The sequence below is a fragment of the Sapajus apella genome, unplaced genomic scaffold (assembly GCF_009761245.1).
Source record: "Sapajus apella isolate SASKATOON/1434 unplaced genomic scaffold, GSC_monkey_1.0 scaffold55, whole genome shotgun sequence".
Classification (NCBI taxonomy): Eukaryota; Metazoa; Chordata; class Mammalia; order Primates; family Cebidae; genus Sapajus; species Sapajus apella.
In genome coordinates this window covers 12402384-12420648 of record NW_022436995.1, presented here as the reverse complement: position 1 = coordinate 12420648, position 18265 = coordinate 12402384, and the positions used below count along the sequence as shown (strand labels likewise).

At 43.6% G+C, this 18265-nt stretch overlaps 1 protein-coding gene across 2 annotated transcripts in view; it reads right to left on the bottom strand.

Annotated features, from left to right (window-relative positions):
• THSD4 (thrombospondin type 1 domain containing 4) overlaps positions 1–18265 on the bottom strand; it is a 661199-nt gene that overhangs the window by 126458 nt on the left and 516476 nt on the right. The window lies entirely within an intron of this gene.

The window sequence follows — 18265 nt, the reverse complement described above, 5'->3', positions numbered from 1 at the left end:
TTAGGAAATAAAGACATTGGGTTCCATGCATTGTCAGAAGGAAGAAATTTGGCTGAAATGTCTAAACATGAAGGCTCCTTCATGCTTTTCTTGAAGGATGGCTAAGAACAGGGTTATCTGTCAAGCTCAATGTGTTCCTTAACAGTAATTCAGGTGGCAGCCAGATGAATGATTCTCACGCAGGGAGAGAATTTTCATTCTCTTGCAACTTTAAACCAAAGGGCAGGGCAATGGCAGATCTTCTGCCCACACATGGCTTCCAAGTGACCGCACTAACAATATGCACTTGTATACATAAATATTTAGGACACATATGCCAGTTGGAAAAACACTGATCCTTCACCTTCTTTGGTGGAAGTTTGAAATTCTTAATTTTCACCAGTCCCTTCTTTAAAATCCAGATCATATTTATGAGCTTTTAAATCATGCCCCCAGATGTGTAAGCATAAAGGTTAAATGTTATAGTTTCAGGTAATCTATCCTGCATGTGGTTGTGAAATTTATCTTTCAAAGACACTGCTGTCATCATGTCATTGCTCTGGCGCAAAAGGCCTCCTGATGTCAGCTGTCACTTAAATGAGCAGATTGCTTCCTCCTAGGCTTTATGCCTATATGTGATTCCCTGATTCCAGGTGGAAGGGAGTGCCTAGGGCTGCAGCTGCTCAAGAATACGACTTGCCCCAGGCGTGGACAACAGAGTGAAGTTAGGGATTTTGACAATGATCCAGTGTCCTTATGCTTTGACAGCAAAAATACGTTGTTGTCATAAAGTGAAATATATAATAATTAGTGACACTATTTATTAATTATATCTCCTAATTTACTGGGTTGGTTTTATGATGATAAAAGCCACTTTTATGTTTGTAAAAAGCACCTGATACATGGAAGGAACTCAATGAATATCACGTTTTATTTAAAGTCAAGTTAAAGATAACACAGAGGGCAAATTCAGAGAAATACAAATAAATGATATCAATTCCCAGCTTAAAGAATAGCTTCTTGGAATGTTATTTAGCTAAAGAATGGCCTAAAGATGCTTTAAAATATGTGAAGTGGCAGCAAACATGGAAGTAAAAAAAAAAAAAAACAAAACATTTTCCCAGTAGAGGAAAACAAACTCTGGTTAAAAGAAGGAGCCAAAGTCAAAAAGAGTCAAGGATTCAATTTTGACAACCGATGGACTCTGGTGATTTTAGGTTCCATAAGAAAAGTTTGCCCACAGTATTCAGAGAAGTCCGCAGAGATGCTTCTGAGCACCATGAAAAGCAATATAAAGAAAGAAAACTGGTATTTTTTGGTTATCTGATAGGGTGAATATACTTACTGCCATTTTAATAAAGGAGGAAAGAGGGAGATTAAGTAACTTGCCTAAGGTCACACAGCCAAGTGCTAGGATCTCAGCTCACATCTATCTAGCTCAAAAACTCAAAAGCAGAATTTTAAGATGGAAGCCACAGAGGTGAGGAGATTAATGAAGTGACTTAAACAGGGAATATGGTAGTGAATAGCAGATGCCAGCAAGTGGAGGGATGAGGGAAAGTTGCACTGGGTGGCTTTTGAGTACTTACTCTCTCCTGAGAATTCTTGGAGTATTTTTTTTTTTTTTTTTGAGACAGAGTCTTGCTCTGTCACCAAGGCTGGAGTGCAGTGGCATCATATTGGTTCACTGCAACCTCTACCTCCCAGGTTCAAGCAATTCCCTGCCTAAGCCTCCTGAATAGCTGGGATTACAGGCCTGTGCCACCATGCCTGGCTAATTTTTGTATTTTTAGTAGAGACAGGGTTTCACCAACTTGGCCAGGTAGGTCTCGAACTCCTGACCTCATGATCCACCCATCTCAGCCTCTCAAAGTGCTAGGATTACAGGCGTGAGCCACCGCGCCGAGCCAGAAAGGAGTCATCTTAATACCATCTTGAATTTCCCCTTTACACGCATGGGACACCTCCAATTTCCCAGAAGCTTTGAGTTCTCTCTTATCCACTGCCTACATGCACTGCCTGAAGCACTGGCACTAAACCTCTCCCAAACATTTTTTTTTTTTTTTATTACACCAAAAGGGTGTGATAAAGGCTTTTCTCCCCAAAGCAAACCCAAGGGCCTGGAACTTGAAATTCTTTGGGACAGCTTCTATTTCTTCTGGTGGTTCACTCTGCCTCAGGGCTACAGAATGTTTTTCGATGATTAGAAAGGGAATCTAAAATCATAGTACCATGATTTCCATGATAGGCCAGGATTTCCCCATGATATGGTTTGGCTGTGTTCCCACCCAAATCTCATGTGTGGTGGTGGGAATGCGGTGGAGGTAATTAAATCATGGGGGCAGTTTCCCCCAGGCTATTCTCATGATAGTAAGTTCTCACAAGATCTGATGGCCTTATATGGGGCTTCCCCCTTTGTGTGGCTCTCATTCTTCTCCTTCCTGCCATCATGTGAAGAAAGATGTGTTTGCTTTCCCTTCTGCAATGATTGTAAGTTTCCTGAGGCCTCCTCAGTCTTTCGGAACTGAGTCAATTAAATCTCTTTCCTTTATAAATTACCAAGACTTGGGCAGTCCTTCACAGCAGTGTGAAAACTGGTTAATACACTCCAAGATGATCTTTCTTCTGGGTATGAGTCACCCTGACAACCCTGGGGCTCCCCCTCTTGAGCCCTAAGGTACCCGCTTTGAGACTATATTCTGTATTTGATTGAGGGCTGCAAGGAAATTACTGTTCAACATGTGTTTTTAAATAATGGTAGAAAAACAGCCTGTTCCTTTAAGCTGAAGGAACTTCTGGAGCTCTTGGGCAAGGGAAGGCTATAAATCCATAGCCTTTTAGGAGCTGCTGTAGAGTATTCATTTGGAATTGTTATTGCCTCCTAAGGGTTCCATGAACTAACCAAGGCATTAATCCAGAGCTGAGGGGTGAAATGGACTGCTAGAGGAAGTTATTGGAAGTGTCTACTTGCATACTAAAAAAAAATCTCTGCTTCAAATAAGTTGGTAATTGTAACATGACTGATACAAAGCCATTTAGATTCGTAACCAGTAAAATGATTTATCCACTTCTTAGGATGGCTGGAAAACCATGTCATCACATACATGAGGATATCCATCTTTCTCCTTGCTATGGCTCAAAGTCATCAACAAATTGAACCCGTTTTTAAAAAATAAAAGCTAAAATGTCAGAAGAACAGAATACAAACAGAGGTAGCATAGAGCATTGACTTAGCTGGCCGTGAAAGTCAAATTTGAATTTTTTTGTAAATTTGGAGCTTACAGTTACCAGTTTATATTAGGAAACACCACAAATTCTTGCTGAAGATTAGAATTCTGTATTTTATAAAAACTGAAATGGATAGGAGCAAAAATAAAATAAATTTGAAGCAAAGGACAGCTATCCTTTTCAGATAATATACCTCTGACATTTCATTTCATAACAGATTTGTAGTATAGAGAAGAACAAAATGACCCAGCCAATTGAATGAAGAGGAGGCTTATCACAGTAAAATCAGGCTTATTGTCAAGTATTCCCACTAAACACAGAGTGCTAGAATCAGACTCTTAGAACAGAAGAAAACATAGAGATCATCTGGTTTAACCACAATCAGTTAGACCTTGGTGTCAGCCTGGATCCTACTGCTCCCTGTTGAGACCTTGGACAGGCACTGGGGCTAATTTAACCTATAAATCATGTCTGCTAAATGAGATAGGTCAGTGGCTTTCAAACTATTCCAAGGGTCTACTTCAATATTTTCATAATATTTAAGATATATTTTTAAAATGTGAAGAACTGTGATAAACATGATATACACTCAACCACAATATATGCCTAAGTATAACACACTGGACAGCTCTACATTAACTCCTTTTTATACAGCCTCTGAAACAAACTGCTCCCATTTTTATTTAACCAAAGAGACTATCTGTCTATAATTTCTTGCCTATGTTAAGAACTCTTCAAAGGTTGTAAATTGAAACACAATTTAGAAATAAGTGAATGCTAAGGCATCTAAATCATTTTCCATATTACTTGTGCTAAACTTTCTAATAGACAAAATAGCCACATGCCCACTAACGCCTGTATAATAGTTAGATGTTAATGTTTCAATTAGAAATGAATTTATACTAAAGAACAAGATCACGTCCTTTGCAGGAACATGGATGAAGCTGGAAGCCATCATCCTCAGCAAACTAATGCAGAAACAGAAAACCAAATACCACATGCTCTCACTTAAAAGTGGGAGCTAAATGATGAGAACATGTGGACACATAGAGGGGGGAAACACACTGGGGCCTTCTAGAGGGTGGAGGGTGGGAGGAGGGAGAGGAGCAGAAAAAAAATAACTACTGGGTACTAGGCTTAGTACTGGGGTGACAAAATAATCTGTACAAGCCCTTGTGACATGAGTTTACCTATGTAATAAACCTGCACATGTACTCTTGAACCTAAAAACTGTTAAAAGAAGAAATTAATTTATGCTAATGAAACACATTAGTGGTTTTAAAAAATTTCTTTTATGTGTTGGGATTACCTATGCCTCTTTTGTTGGAAACAAGATCATTTTCATGAAAAAGCATTAGGACTACGGGACCAGGTGATTTAGTACACGCATGGCACTTTAAAAATGGCTTATTATTTAAATTAACTCACTGATTCCTCCCAATACCCCAAGCGGAAAGTGATACTATTATTTCAATTTTGGAGATGAGAAAACTGAGGCAGTTGAATAAACTGTCTAAGATTAGTAGTAAAATGTTGAGCAGGAATGTAATGCAGGCATTCCGGTCCCAGAATCTAGACTCCTAATACCAACTTTTAATACACCTTCAGATGACCTCCTGGGTGCCTGGTAACCCTAACCTTCTAAGCCATTTCTGTCCTTGCAAGAGCCCTGTCTATCTGATTTTGTTTGACTTTTTCTAGGGACAGGCAGCCCTCCACCCACTGAGGAAGCCAGTTCATCACTGAATGGCCCTGGTTAGTAGTAAAGCCTCCTCTCTGCGTACCGTCCACACCGCTCCATGTTCTGCCCTCTGCAAACCTTTGGACACTGGTCAGTGACACTTCCTTTCTAATATATTCCATTTGGTTTTACGTATTTGCCTAAAACAGGTCCTCTTCTCAGGACTACATGGGGAGAGCACCCTGATGCAAGGAGAACCCCCAGTGTCTAGCTCAAAAGCTTAATTACCTGGAATAACTTTACTGTGGTACAGGTATCAATTTTTTTTTTTACAGTTTCTTTTTAGCATTTTACCTTTTCTAGCATTTGGTTTCCCTGTGGAAACAGCGGCTTAAAAATATCCCTTTAATGAATCTTCTTTCTGTGACAAAGTATTTGCCCTCCTCTCCCTTTTATTACAAAAGTGACATATGGGATTCTAAACTGCTAAACAAGTGAAAATTACCATTAAGTAGCAATGATGCCAAAAAGCAACGAGAAACCCTGTCTTTGGAATCACACTATTCCAGGATTACAGTTCTGCTGGCCACACACCAGCTGCGTGACCTTAGGCAAGATACATAACCTTTCTGTCAATCCTAAATGGGAATAATAATAATTTAAAGCACAAAAAGAAAGCGTTCCTCACAGTGCCTGGACTCTAGTGAGTTCTCAATGAGATTCCCTGATTGTTGTTAACCATGGTGTAAAGACCTGGGGAGTCTAACACGAAGAAAAGAAGACAGGCATTGCTAGATGGCCCCCACAGTCAAAGCTTCATCACATGGAAGAAAGATTAGATTTCCCGTCTGTGGTCCCACGAAATTGAACTGGGGCTTACAGAGGAATGGTACAGAAGGACTGATCCTATGTAGTGATCGGGAAACGAAGCCTTTGGGAATGCCTCCCTCAAAAGATTGCTGTGAGGATTAACTGTTATAATCTCTGTAAAGGGCTTAGCACCATGCCTGGAACATAGTAGGCACTCAGTAAATCCTAGCTCATTATGTTAGCAGTTGACTGAAGATGGAAGGGATTGTTTTAGGAGGAAGTGAGCTCTTCGCCACTAGAGTCATTCAGGGAAAAACTGAATGAACAGAGTGTGTGAGTGTGTGAGTGTGTGTGTAGGTGGGTTTTGAAGGAAAGATTGAAATCATCAGGTGACTTGCTATATTAATGAAGGATTAATTAAGCAGCTCCCAAGTGCCTAGCACTACCTGGTCCTTTAGAGTGGCATATGTTACATCTTTGCTCTCAGTGGGCTTAATGTCTACTTGGGGAGACAGTATCTGTGAGCAAAATAAACAAGAGATGAACCACATGGTGGGTGGAATAGGAATTAAGGGATAAACTGGGTAGCCACAGCTAAGGGGTTCAGAGATGGCTTCACGGCAAAATCAGGTTTATAAAATAAAGGGATGGATTTTTACACTAAAATAAAATGAGAAGAAATTCAAAGATTAAGATGTCATGCAATATTGGGAAAGCCTGAAGTTTTTAAACAATAATCAGCAGGGCTTGGGACTTTATCTATGTCATGCTGTCCTTTCTGCTCTTGGTTCTGATGAAGACAGGTAGGTCAGCGGCCTCAACTTACATCACTGAAATTACTCCACTAAGGAAGAATTTGAGACCAGTCCTGGGTAACTCCCTCAGTGTGCCACAGCTGGCCCTCTAATTTCGCTGTGTAGGATTAGAAAGTTGCCTAGGTCAGGCTCAGTGGCTCACACCTATAGTCCCCGCACTCTGGGAGGCTGAGGTGGGCGGATCGCTTGAGCCCAGGAGTTTGCCTGAGACCTGCCTGGACAACACGGTGAAATGCTGTTTCTACAAAAAAAAAAAACAAAAAAACAAAAATTAGCTGGACACAGTGGTGTGTACCTACTAGTGAGGGTGAGGTGGGAGGATTGCTTGAGTCCAAGAGGTTGAGGTTGCACTGAGCTGTGATCATGCCCCTGTACTCCAGCCTCGGTGACAGAGCAAGACTGTCCAAAAAAAAAGAAAAAGTTGCCCCAAAAAAGTTGCTTTTGTTACCACTTTTCCAATAAGCCCCCAATGCTAGTACTTTGGTGGATACTGAACAGTACAATTTCTTTCTTGACCCATCTTTACTGAAAAAAGTCAGTAATATATGTTGTAAGATGCATTATTCCTCATGAAGCTAAAGTAAGCTTTATTTTGAATAAGAAAAAAAATTAACATGAGTCACATTTTTTGGGCTTGGCCTTATTTTTTTTCTAATCAAAAACATCTATAATTGGCTTAGACCATCCTGTAAGAATTCAGGGATAAGAACATCCAGGGATATGTTGGCCGTGAGTCAGGACTATGCAAAACCATAAAATGAAGAGCATAACTTTTTGTTGATTCACAATTTAAGTTGTTTAAAATATTTAAATCATAATGTCATTGTCAGACTGTATCATGTCTGTGTGTGTTGTTACATCTAAAGGCCCTTGAGCAAAGAAGATGCAAAATTTGACTTTGCCTTACTTACAGAACTGGCACACATTCAGTGAGAATAATTCTTAAGTAAAATTCTTAGGACTACAACTGGGCTTCCATTCCAGATCACAGAATGCCTCATTTAAAGAATGAAGAAATTAGAGTCCAGATCCTCGTGGAGTGGAATTTTGTGGTTTAGTGCGTTTCGGTCCTGTATTGCAAATGGGGCATTTACATCAAATAATGGTAGTCTGTAAGCTTAAGTGAATGTTACTTCCAAATTACATCTGGCTTTCTGGAATCCCTTCAGCCTCCAAGCAAGCTACCAGGATTTACTTTGAAAGTGCAGTTTACAAACTGATGAAAGTACTAATCTTTTCACTTTAGGCAAAGGGAATGGTAGAATGGATTTCTGTTAGACATTATTGATGTTTCTCAGCATCTGGCTCCTCTACTTCTGGGTAAACGGAGGATTATAATTCTCCACCCTTCTGAAGTTAGGTTTGGCCATGTGACTAGTTCCGGCCAATGGGATGTGAGTGGGAGTGGCAGGTGTCACTTTCATGTGGAAGCATTTAATTGTGGTGCTCAATTCTTGAACTCCCTCTTCCTTTGCCAGAGCAAATTTTGCAGCTGTTGGGGGACATGACTGCAAAGACGGCTGACTTTGAGGGGAGCTATCTAAAATGGTGGAGCCTCCAACAAGCTAGGTCCCTGAGGCACCATAATGAGCAGGGTCCTTGCTGACTCTTTATGGACAAATGTAAGAGAAAAACCTTTGTATTAAGCCACTGATATTTTGTCATTACAGTAGTTGCAATGCTTGAGTGCAAGCATAATGTCCTTCAAGCTTATTCTGATTGGTACAGAGCTTCTGCTTACGTTCTTAAACCTACAGTCCAAAAATTCTGTAGAATCTCATGCTAGGACAGAGTCTAGACCATACTTTGACACAAACTATGTCTCAAATTATTTCTTTCAAATGCCTAAATAAGAGTATACTGTTGCATTGATATGTCTTCATTTAAAAGTACTGAGGCTATGAGAACAATTAAGTTTTAAACTGAGTAGTTTGCCGAAAAATTTTTCTCTGTTATATAGAAAAGACAAACTGCCCACAGACATGGAATGCTACCTGCCGATTCTATGTGCAGTTAGAATAGTTTTAGTGCTCAGGGGTCCAGAATTTACCTCTAACTCAGTGCTGCTGGGCTATGTATTATAGTTTGGAAAGCTTCTTTTAAGACCTGCAGGGCATCTTACCACATTTTTTTATGTATCACACAAGTCAGAGTGAAGCTGAGGGCCCGCAAGTATCCAAATGACCTTCAGACTTCTGGAAATACAACCCAGAGAATCCTGTATTCGTTTGTCTACACTGCATACTATCAGCTCAATATTATACTATAAAAGAGTAACTGCCCTGCAAAAATGTAGAGATTACATGTGGAATAACTGATATTCTTGACTTTTACTGTGGCTCCAAGTTTGATGCTTCCTACACTTTTTAAAACAAAAACATGGTAAAATCAACATGAAATTTACCATCTTAGCCCCTTTTAAGTTATAGTTCAGTGGTATTAAAATACATTCTTGGCGGGGTGCGGTGGCTCACACCTGTAATCCCAGCACTTTGGGAGGCTGAGGCGGGTGGATCACCTGAGGTCAGGAATTCAAGACCAGCTTGGCCAACATGGTGAAAGCCCATTTCTACTAAAAATACAAAAACTTAGCCGGGCATGGTGGCAGATGCCTGTAATCCCAACCACTTTGGAGGCTGAGACAGGAGAATCGCTTGAATCTGGGAGGTGGAGGTTGCAGTGAGCAGAGGTCATGCCATTGCACTCCAGCCTGGGCAATAAGAACTAAACTCCGTCTCAGAAAAAAAAAAAAAAAAAAAAAGACACAAAAAACCAAAACACCAAAACCCAACAACAACAACAAAACCATTCAAAATGTTGCACAACCATCACTACCATCCACCTCCACACTGTACCCATGAAGCAATAACTCCCCATTGCTGCCTCCCCCAACCCCTGGCAACCACAGTGCTGGTCTCTTCCACATAATAATTTCTCCTTTAACCTGCTGCCATGGACTGCCGCCCTCACTAGATAACTGGCATTTCTTCATTGAAGATGCCAATGGCTTCATTTTCCCTGCAAGTGGGGTCTTCTCAATTCTCATCCCTCACTTCTTGAGCTATTCTCTGCCACTGTCTTCAATGACACTGAGATCCTGGCTCCCCATGTTCCCCCTTTTTCTTTCCTTCACTGTCTCCTTGCCATGGGCTTCCAAAGGCTCAGAGCTTGACGGCATTTTTTCCACGTATACAGCCCAAGATGGTTTCTGAAAGTCAAATGTTTTAAGAATTTGTAATGCAGACCATGTTAGTTATCTAAAATTTTAAATGTAGGTGCTCTGAAAGTAAATGAGAAGTTAAAGCTCTGTAAGCAAAGAGTTAATGGGACTTGAGGTCGGGTGCTATGGCTCATACCTGTAACCCCAGCACTCTGGGAGACTGAGGAGGGTGGATCATTTGAGGTCAGGAATTCAAGAACAGCCTGGCCAATATGGTGAAACCCTGTCTCTACCAAAAATCCAGAAATTAGCCACAGGAGAATCACTTGAACCTGGGAGGCAGAAGTTGCCGTGAGCCAAGATCGTGCCACTGCACTCCTGCCTGGGCAACAGAGCAAGACTCCATCTCAAAAAAAAAAAAAAATAAATAAATAAAGTTAATTGGACTTGAAAATAGCATTGACTCAATCAACCCCTTCCTACCTCCTAATAGTAGATGTTCTCCCAAACAGAACTGTTCATTCTCTTAGCTTTTCTATTTATTCTGCTGCCATCTGTGAATTCAGTTGCTACCTTCTCTCACCTGAACTTCTAATCTCAAAGGTCATTTATCTGAAGGAGTCCTTTAGGGACCTTTTTTTCCCTATGTGAAGTCACTATTTTACTCATCCTTCAGGAAATTGAGGAAATATACTAAGCCAGAAATGCTCCGGTTAGTTTAGGAAATAAAATCTAAACTTAAAAGTTAGTTTTAAGGGAGAAAATCACTGTGGTTCAGAGCTCTTCTCACAGGAACCTGCTTACGGGTAAAAAATCCTTGAATAGAAGAGAGTGCTGGGGCCGGACATGGTGGCTTATGCTGTAATCCCAGCACTTTGGGAGGCTGAGGCGGGCAGATCACTTGAAGTCAGGAGATCAAGACCAGCATGGCCAATATGGTGAAACCCCATCTCTACTAAAAATACAAAAAAATTAGCTGGGTGTGGTGGCACACATCTGTAGTCCCAGCTACTTGGGAGGCTGAGGTGGGAAAATCACCTGAACTTGGGAGGTGAATGCTGCAGTGAGCCGCAATCACACCACTGTACTCCAGCCTGGGCAACAGAGTGAGATCCTGTCTCAAAAAAAAAAAAAAAAAAAAAAAAGAGAGAGAGCATGCCTGGCCCACAGGCCTCAAGTGTGCAGATTTCTCACAAGCCTCACAGGTCCTCCTGATTTTCAGTCATGGTAATGAGGAAAAGGGGAGAAGAAATTACATTTTTCTTCCTTTCTATATGCAAACTTCCCTGAGTCCTTCCCCCTTCCATGGGAGTGTATCCTTCTTTGCAAGTTTTATAAGTTTATAAATTCCTGTATTCTTGTTCTCTATAGCTGATAACCGTAAGTTTCTGTAACACAGTGAAGGTCATGAGAAAGGTCTAAGCAGGCTGGACTCCGGCCATCAAGGCGCTGTAGCAAAAGGCAGCAGATAAGGTCCATGCTAGAATCCTTGAGCTCTACAGATAGCAAGCATCTACAGAGAGCATAGCAAAAGTCGTATGTAAACCTGAGTTGTGTGCCTGTCATTGCTTAAGAAATTGTCTTTTTGTACACCTGCAACCTTGTTTTTAAGCCACTGCGTACTTCATGTATAAAAAGTCAAGCCCTGTCTCTGTCAGGCACTCAGCCATTTTGATTCCAAGTAGTGTTGGGGGTATACATTAAATAAACTCCTTCTGCAACCTCAATGGTCTCTCCAGTCTCTCAAATTCTGCAACATTTCTGGTGAGTTGGCTGGGAACTGCAGATGACAGGCTCGCTGTCTCCTTTGCCTGTGAGGGGCCAGGGCTCCAGGGCCAAGGGAGACCTGAGACTGTAGGTGCCACTGGGAAGCTTCTCCCAAGAAGGAGTTTGGCTCTCCCAAGCCCTGGTACCCTCCCTGGACAGTGCAATGGAACTGAGAAGAGGCTGCAGAAAGACTTTAGGATGAGGGAGCTTTAGGAACTGCAGTAAGACATTTGAGGCTTTAAGTAAGGGGAAGGAAAAAGGGAAAGGAGGTCCTGAGCTCCAATTACCTTTAGGGAAGTGACTAGTAACCCGACCTAGCAGGGCTAGGAGGAGCGAGGGTGCTTGTCAATTTGAGTGAAACTCACCTAACCAGAACCTGATCAGCTCCAGAGGTGTAACTACTAATCTGACCCAGAGGAGCTGGGGGTGGTGAGAGCGATCCCAGGTAAAAATGGGAAATGAGAGTGAGGAGGGGTGTGAAAATGCGTGAAAGAGATGGCTCCGGGAGGAGCCAACGCTGGGAGTGATGTGTGGAAGCCGCAGGTCCCTCAGCATGGACTGTATGCTCCAAGTGAAGTGTGGGGCCAGCCGCAGCCGGGGTGATCCACCTATGGCTTAAGGAGGTGCCCCCCACAATCTAGGTATTGTTGACGGTGGTAACGAGCTCTCCAATGCCAAACGGCACCTGAAACACCCCCTCCTACTCCGATCAGAATCGGGGGAATGGTTTAACCAGTCCCAAAGGAACGTGGAAGTGATTGTGCCGTTGCAAGGGACGATATGGCAGGAAAGGTGAGAAAGCTACACCACTGAAATGCACGTTAAAAATTTTTAAGAAGGACTTTGGGGGAAACTATGGTGTTAAAGTAACCCCTCAAAGGTTAAGAACTCTTTGTGAATTAGAATGGCCTTCTTTTGGTGCTAGATGACCTACCGAAGGAACTGGCCGTGCAAAGTGGTGACCGGGGTCAGAGGACAGCCAGGGCATCCGACCAATTCCCTTCTATCAACTCATGGCTGAATATAATTCAAACCCAACCTGCGTGGCTGCAGCCCTGTCTGGCAGATGATTGCAAAATGCTAGTAGCTTGGGCTGAGCCCAGCATGAAAGAAAGATCAGCTCTGCGGGGAGCTTCTGAGACAAAGGGAAAGCCACAGGGAAAACAAGGAAAAACAGTTCTGCAGGAGTCGCCAGAGGAGATAGAAATCCCCTACCTTCCTACTAAGGCCAGCCCCTGAGCAGCCAGGCAGGGACGGTGAGGTGACACACCCCAGGCTACACCCCGCAGAGAGGAATCTGAACCCCTTCCTCCGGAAGCTAGAAAGTCAAGGTGATCAAACAGGCCACCGCCTCTGCCTCCACTGCCCAGGACTAAAGGGGCAGGGAGAGCAGTGCCCAGGCCACTGCCTCTGCCACCTATGACTAGGGGTGGAGGGCAGACAAGTCCCGAGCCCGATGCACGGGGAGATGGAAGAGCCAAGAGCCCCTGCAGCAGGATCAAGAAAGGGAAAAGGCAATGCTGCCCAAGATGGCCCAGAATAAGCCCCGGTGAGTGCCTTCCTGAGGCAGCCGCAACATTGCCTGCAAGGACCACGCGAGGAGGGGCTCTGCCAGCTGCCTGTCAAGGGCGAGGCCCAAGAAGGCAAGGTTGCAGGCTGAGCAGTGCACCTCTGGAGCGCTGGGAACAGCCCCAGACTGAGCATAGAGCAGCGGTCACAGTTGCAGTAGGATGGTCCAGAGATGGACACTCAAACACGCTGGGAACCTAATGGGGCAGGTGGGCATGGTACCCCCTGCCTGGCTTCCTGCACCCTGAGGAGGCCACCCGTGGGCAAGAAAACCAGCAGCCATAAGTAGTAGCTACAGCAGCTCAGGGCAAGCCCCGCTCTGGCCAGCAAAATGTTCAAAAAAAAGTAAAAAGGAAAATCAAAGAGATTAAGAGTTAAACTGCTGACACTGAAGACCGCGGGGAGAGCCGGCTGCGCAGCTGTGGGTGAGAGCAGCTGACCCAAGTGGCTGAGACAGGGCGAACAGCGTAAGAATAAGCTGCTAAGCTAGTGTAACAGCCAGTGAAACAGCAAACCTAAGGAGAGAAGAAAAGAGAAAATGCAAATAAGATAAAGACTTAAGGAAGAGACCCTATAAGTCTGGTAATGAAAGATTCAGATGAAAATTACAAAAGCTAGAAAGTTTTGCAGGCATGAATTCCACCCAGCTTTTAAAAGGGGCTGCCAAGGTGTCTGTTGATCGTGACCGAGAGGCAAAGAGGAAAGCTGATCAGAAGCTTAGAAGGAAAGCCGACATACTGGTAGCCGCTCTCACGGAAACGGGGGTGAATGTAGTAAGAGGATGTAGACGTGAACATGGACGTGAAAAGGGCCAAGTTAGGCCAAGGTCTCAAAGTAAGTCTAGAATCCATGTGCAGTGTGCAAAAAGAAAGGAGACTAGGAAAATAAATGCCCAGAGGGAAAAAAGGAGAAAAATGACAGAGACTATAAAACCGGAAAACTGCCAGTCAGAGGCTAACACACCCCAAGAGAGTCAGACACTAACTTGATCAGGTTGGCAGGGACTGGAGGATACGAAGACCAGGACAGCCTGGGCTCCTTCGCTTTAGGTCTCGGGGAGGCTATAGCCACATTGGAAGTAGGGGGCCAGCTAACGGACTTTATAGTAAATACTGGAGCTGAACGCTCGGTAGTAATCCAGCCCATAGGGCCATTTTCCAAACACACAACTATTGTCAGGATTACAAGGATCCCAGAAAAGGGGCCACTTTGTAAGCCAAAGATGTGTGTCATTGAAGGACGGAAAGTCCAACATGAATTCCTGTACCTCCCAAACTGTCCAGCGCCTCTGCTGGGGAGAGACCTGCTCCACAAGCTGCAAACCCAGATGACCTGTGGACCGCCAGGGGGTATGACTTTAAGCCTAACTCAGCCAAAGCCTATGAGGTTAACCCTTACTGTCCCATAGGCTGAAAAGTGGAAACTATAAACAAAGAAAATACAGGTCCTGATGTAGCCTAGTATGCTGAAGGAGGTAAAATTATTAGCCAGGCTAGATGATGGAATTCCTGGAGTATGGGCTAAAGACAATACACTATTGGCTATAAATCAGGCACTGGTAGTAGTGAAGTTAAAACTGGGGGGAATTCATGACTGTGTAGAAACCGTAAACAAGGTATTCTCAAGCCAAGAAGACCTTACAGACCAGCCCCTCGGGGACTCAAATGTTAAATACTCTACACTTACGAGCAGTTTTGTGCTAGAAGGAGCCCATCGGGCTAGGTATGCTGTGGTACCATTGGACTCAGGAGTGGAGGCTCAGCCTCTACCCACTGAAATGTTGGCTCAGAAGACAGAGCTGATAGCCTTAGCAAGGGCTCTTTTAAAGGAAAAGTTTTGCCTATGCCCCTCCTCCCACAGCCTCCTCTCCAGGAAGCTCCATGTTACTCTCCAAATGAAAAGGCCTGGTTTGCCCAAGAAATTGGAGAATACATTAAAGGAGAATGATGGAAATTCTCCAATGGGAGATTAGCCATTCTTGAATTGGTGGTTCCTAGATTTGTAAAGCAGTTCCACTGAGGGACTCACATGGGAAAAACGGCACTGGAAACGCTACTACGACACCATTTCTACGTGTCCTGGCTTACTGCCATCACCGGAGCCACTGTAACAGTGTCTAACGTGTGCTCAGAACTACCCACAGCAAGGGCCCACTCAGCGCCCAGGAGCCATGCCTTGTGAAAACTTGCTTAGGGACTTCACCAAAATGCCCCGGGCAAGGGGCTATCGGAACATGCTGGTGCTCGTTTGCACCTTCTCGGGATGGGGTGAGACTTTCCCCACCTGAACAGAAAAAGCACGAAAAGTGACTAAAGTACAATTAAGAGACATTTTTCCCAGATTCGGACTGCTCCTAACTCTAGGGTCAGACAACAGACAGGCATTCGTAGGCACAATAGTTCAAAAACTCAAACGGCTGTTAAAAATAAAGTGGAAGCTCTGTGCCTACTGGCCGCAGAGCTCGAGAAAAGTGGAGAACATGAACCAGACACTCAAACAGCTGCTGAAAAAATACTGCCAAGAGACTCATCTAAGATCAGATCGGGTCTTGCCCATGGACCTCCTCTGAGTCAGGTGCACACCCACTAAACAAACTGGCTATTTGCCTTATGAAATCTTGTTTGGCCAGCCACCCCAATCACAAGTCAAATTAAAGGTGATCTCCAGGAGCTGGGGGAACTAATCTCGAGGCAGATGCAGGCTTTAAGGACAACCATGCAAAGTGTCCAAAGGGTCCATGGTTGGGTACGGGAAGGAATGCCCATAAGCCTAGCCGACCCAGTACACCCTTTTAAACCTAGGGACTCTGTTTAGGTTAAAGAGTGGCATCCATCTATCCTGGGATCCATATGGGATGGGCACCATACTGTACTCCTGTCTACTCCCACTGCTGTTAAAGCTGCAGGAATCACTGCCTTGGATCCACCACAGTTGGCTGAAGCCAGCAGCCCAGAACAAGTGGCCTTGTCAGCAAGACCCAGACCACCGGAGCCAGCGGATCCTGTGACGAGACCAAGCTGTGACAGAGACAACAGCCCTGCTCTGGTCACTCCAGAAGCTGACCGGTCTACGCATGGCTCAAGCCTGAGGAAGTAACGACAGCCCTGCTCTGGTCACTCTGGAAGCTGACTAGTCTATGCACGGCCAAAGCTTGGGTTGACATCAACAAAGTCAACGTGGTTAGAAATCTTAAGTATAGTACTTTTCCCTTAGGCTGTTTTGTTATTAGTCTGTTGCTGTGCTCAACCCCCTCCTCCAGGAAAGGACCTCTGTCCCTGGTGGGTGTAAAGATGCTACCTTTTATTTTGTTCTTACTGCTCTCCATGAAGGCCTCCCCTTTATTTGTACCAAAGGACTGGCTCACAGAATGGTGCCCTCACTGCACATACACTGCACAGTCAGAAAACACAACGACCGGGACTCTGTTACGTTAAACTTACTTTGAGTGCACAGGAACCCACTTAGAAGTTAGACCCCCAGTCTCACAACCCATTCAGTTTGTGACCCAGAAAGTGGCCAGTCTTATGTATGTTATAACCCTAAGCTTTTACCTTATAAAGTCTGGTTTAAAATATAATATCGGGTCAAAAGAAAAAAAAGAAGGAAACCTTCTAACACCAACTAAGATCTCTCCCTCCTACAAAAGCCCTATTTATATATTATCAAAAGACTCAGACTTGTCCAGCCTAACAATTCTAAGTTTTTGAGTCATTTTATGAGCGTATCAAGCAGAAGTTGCCTAAGCCCTCCCCTTTAACTAAAAACCTGTTTAATCAGCCAGCTGAAAACATTGCTGGCAGCCTAGGCATTTCCTCATGATGTTTGTGAAGGAACCAACATGGGAAAACAGTGGCCATCAGAGGCAAAGGTATTAGTGCCAAAAGATAACTTCACTTTAACTGTCTCATTCCCCAAACCTAGGCTTGCAGGTCAAAGCATCTGCCTTTTAAAATCTCTACAATCAGGACGTTCTGCATTGCTCCCTGAAGAAAGCCTTCACAGATCAGATGGGAGAATTAACTTACCTAGGACAACAATATTACAATGAAACAGCAAGGAAAACTCTATGGTAGGGTGGGAAAAATAAGTCTGCACACCCCCACCCAATCCCTCATTTCCCTTCTTTGAGCAATGCTCGGTACCAACTCAAAGCTCCCAATACCTGGCAAGCACCTTCTGGCCTCTGTTGGATCTGTGGACCTAGGACATATCAGCAGTTGCTGGCCAAATGGACAGGGGCCTGTGTACTAAGGACAATCAGGCCGTCTTTCTTTCTAATCCCACTGAGGCAAGGAGAAGCCTTAGGTTACCCAGTTTATAATAAAACTAAAAGGAGAAATAAACAGGGTGTAACCATAGGGTATTGAAAAAAACAGCGGATGGCCTCCTGAGAGAATAATTCCATATGATGGCCCAGCCACCTGGGCAAAAACATGTGAGGATACTGCACCCCTATTTATATGCTCAATAGTATTATAAGGTTATAGGCAGTACACAAAATCATTACTAATGACATGGCAAACACCTTGAACTTGCTTGCCCACCAGGCCACAAAAATAAGAAATGCTATTTATCAAAATAGACTGGCCTTAAATTACCTCCCGGCCCAGGAGGAGGGAGTATGCAAAAAGTTCAACCTAACCAACTGTTGCCTAAAGATCAATGACAATGAAAAGATCATTGAAAATATAACTGCAAAAATCCAGAAATTGGCTCATGTCCCAGTCCAAACCTAGAAAGGATGGTCTCCAGACTCCCTTTTTAAGGGCTGCTTTTCATCTCTTAAAGGATTTAAAACTTTAGTAGTACTAGAAACCTGTCTTACGCTGCTGGGTCTCTTACCTCTCCTTGTTAGAAATATCCAATCAACCATGGAAACTCTAATAACCAGGCAAACTACTGCTCAGCTAATGGCTTTAACCAAATATCCACTCCTGCCAAATGAAAAACTAAATAATAGTGATGCTTTCTGTTAAATTTCATTTATACAAAAGCATCAAAGGGGAGAATAATGCAGGAGAGGGGAGAAGAAATTAAATTTTTCTTCCTTTCTATAAGCAAACTTCCCAGAGTCCTTCCCCCTCCCGTGGGAGTGTATCCTGCTTTGTAAGTTTTTTTTTTTAATTGCATTTTAGGTTTAGGGGTACATGTGAAGAACATGCAAGATTGTTGCATAGGTACACACATGGCAGTGTGATTTGCTGCCTTCCTCCCCTTCACCTATATCTCGCATTTCTCCCCATGCTATCTCTCCCC